This window comes from Lolium perenne, chromosome 6 (genome assembly GCF_019359855.2).
Source record: "Lolium perenne isolate Kyuss_39 chromosome 6, Kyuss_2.0, whole genome shotgun sequence".
NCBI classification, from domain to species: domain Eukaryota; kingdom Viridiplantae; phylum Streptophyta; class Magnoliopsida; order Poales; family Poaceae; genus Lolium; species Lolium perenne.
Genome location: NC_067249.2, coordinates 103928485 through 103931571, shown reverse-complemented (window position 1 = coordinate 103931571; position 3087 = coordinate 103928485). Strand labels below are relative to the sequence as shown.

The 3087-nt window shown below is 39.0% G+C and overlaps 1 long non-coding RNA gene across 1 annotated transcript; it reads right to left on the bottom strand.

Moving 5' to 3' along the window:
• Positions 1-405: 405 nt before the first annotated feature.
• On the bottom strand, positions 406-2496 carry LOC139829830 (uncharacterized). Its single transcript, XR_007855609.2, has 5 exons — positions 2215-2496; positions 2030-2126; positions 1788-1864; positions 829-904; positions 406-661 (listed from the first exon to the last, which is right to left on the bottom strand). It is a non-coding gene; the product is annotated as an uncharacterized lncRNA (long non-coding RNA).
• Between the last annotated feature and the right edge of the window lie 591 nt (positions 2497-3087).

Below are 3087 nucleotides of genomic sequence, written 5' to 3'. Positions count from 1 at the left end.
CCCAACCTAAAGTTTCATGAGTTGAACTACTATTGCACTACGGCCGAGATGAGAGTCATCACGCCATAGATGGTGTGAAAAGGAGTAATGGAGTGGATCATACTTGCTTAAGATAAGCATGTACTATGACCACACAAGGAGGATTATACTTTCAGATTTGTGGTGCTAAATATACAACTTAGATAGTGGATTATCACTATCCAACATACTCTTAAATGGGTACACGGCATACTCCTCTCAAGTTGAGAATACACCAAGATCGTGACATTGATACCTCTATACTACAAAAGGGGTGGGTGTAGTGTAAGTCATTATCTTGACATGGAACATGCTCAAGTAGAGCATACAAGATAACCAAGAGGAATAGCACGGCCATGATACCATGCATCCCATAATCACAAAGTGGAGTATCACCACTAGGGAGTACTCCACTAGCAACCATACATATATGACAATAATAAGGAGAACAACACACATAGAACCAAGGTGCTTTGGACATCAACAAATGACATCCAACTAGACACCGAATCAGAGGTCAAAAGATGGCTTGCCTTGGCTTATTTGTCCCTGTACTTCTTCAACTCCATCAATATAAGAATTCCAACAATATAAATAATCTTCTCATCCGATTCCACTTCTTCTTCTCCGGAATTGTTCGCATCTATCGCCGGAAAATATAAAAGGAACACAATCAATCACATTGCATCAACAAGACAACATTCAACAATCAACAACTAACCATGCAGCCAAGGTATAACATACTAAAGACCTATAGACACCACAAAACAATTTTTAAGAGTTTTAATTTAGAAAACCCCATTTAATTACCTAGTAAAGGTATGAGTGCATCACAACTTAGCAATTGCCTCTCTCGGTTATCACCATGGTATAAACCAAATATCCCCTGGTAGATAACATCATAAAGATGACAAGTGCATTAGTTTGGCAACAAAAACATTCACATTATAATTTGAAACATTTTTGGAAAAGCGGGCAATCATTCTCCCTATTTTAAGAAGCTTACATAACACTACACAAGAATAGGAGCAAATGATATGCCCCACCATTTGAAGACTTAAGCAAAACAAAAGAGCTAAAGTTAAATTGCAGAGGTTTTGTTTTGCAAGCATAAAACAAAGGTTGCCCATCTCTACTAAAAAGAGTTGGTCAAGGGTTTTAAATAAACCGAAAAGTTTTGCTTCAACAATGCATGTCACACATAAACATTACTAACAGCAACAAATATGTATTAACAGAGACTAATAATATTTTTCCTATATAGCCAGTACTAATACAAGACTAACCCAATTGGAATCACCCAAAAATATTAAACCTACAATTTTAGGAATTTCTTTGAATCTGGCTGTACAGAAAACAAGATCTGTAAGCCATAAATCGTAGAAAAATCCTAAAAATATGAGGCCACTGGCATTCGAAAGATATTTAAACAGAGATTCACACACAATTGGATTTGGGTTCAAATTGTTTCTGAAACTCTCACAATTGGATTTACAAGTTTACTGCATGTTTTCACCATTTGCTTTAACTATGGGGTTGCACAACAGATAAAGGTTTGAATCTTGTTTGAGATGATTAAGAAAACATTCAGTAATCCTACAGAATTGGAATCACACAATTAGGTTCAAAAATAGATTTTTGATGATTTAAAAGCTAACAGCCATGTCTGCAGAACACACAGAACAAGTTTAATTCATCAAAAATCATACACAAATCATAAAAATATGAGGTCAGCTGCATCTGAAAGGTATTGAATAGGTGGTCCTTACCCAATTGGTTTCATTCAAAAATTCGTTTCCAAGCTCCTGGTTTAATTCGACAAAGTCAGATCTGACCAGATCTTGATCTGTGAACCATTTCTATTTTAGGAGGTCATTTGAAGTGAAACCAATGCCAAAATGAAGGTATTGGAGAGGGATTTCACCCCCAGTTGAGTTTGCTCAAAAAGGTTTTGTAATACGGAAGAAATCTAACAAACAGTGATTCTGCATGTTTGGAGAACTTTATTTACCATGCAAAATCCGTAACGAATTTGAGGATGAGACCAACGCCAAGTTGTAGATCTTTTCAATACCTATCTGTGGAACTTTGAATCACTCGATTTGGATCTGCACACAAGATTTGGAGGATTTTACAAGTTCGTACCAGAATCTGAAATAGCAAGATACAGAAATTACTGCAAGGTTTTGGACGAACCTTGCTCAAGAACTTCAGATCTGAGGATAGCTCAACCTTCTCCATGCTTGGACCAACATGCACCTGCATCAAGATCCAATCTAGTGAGAGGAGAAAGGAGAAAGTGAGCTGGACTCATCAAAGATTAGGGGAGAAGAGAGGGAGAGAGATGCTCTCATGGTGAGGGGAAGCTTAAGGGAGGAGGGGAGCTCCATCTTGGTGGCTTTCCATGGCCATGGCCGGCCATGGAGCTAAGGAGGAGCAGCAGCTCGTGGGGAGGAAGGGTGAGGAAGGTATGAGGGAGTGGAGTGTGAAAGAAATGAGCCAAGGGGAGTGGAGGTGGCAAGCCAAGCTCTTATATAGAGGGAGGATGGTGGCTGCCTCCATTTTGATTGGCTAAGGTGGGTGGCTGCCCATTTATTTGTTGGGGTAGTTGGGAGGCAAGGCTTGCAAGATAAGGAAATGAAGAGGAGGGGCTGGCCGAATTTCAAGTCATGGCCGGCTCCTTTCTTGTCATGAGCAAGAGAGAAATGTGAGAGAGATGCACAACATTCATGTGAATAGTTCAAGGCATGATGTTGAGAAGATAATGTCAATGAGTGACTTTGATAATGATAAAAACAGGAGTAGATACATATAGATAAAAAAGGAGTATGAAGGTGACATGTGCCATGAGAATAATCTCCACCACTTTGGTTGAGACCAACTTATGATGAAGATGGTTCCCAAGGTATAGTTGATGAATAAAAGTTTTTAATAGAATTCAAAATTGAAGGATTGGGGTTGGCCGCATGCAACAATGCATGAGCATGCCAAGGTAGATGGGATGGTGATGGTGGTTTAGTCAATGATAGAGCAAGGTTAAGAGAGAAGGTGAGTGAAGTATCCATATAC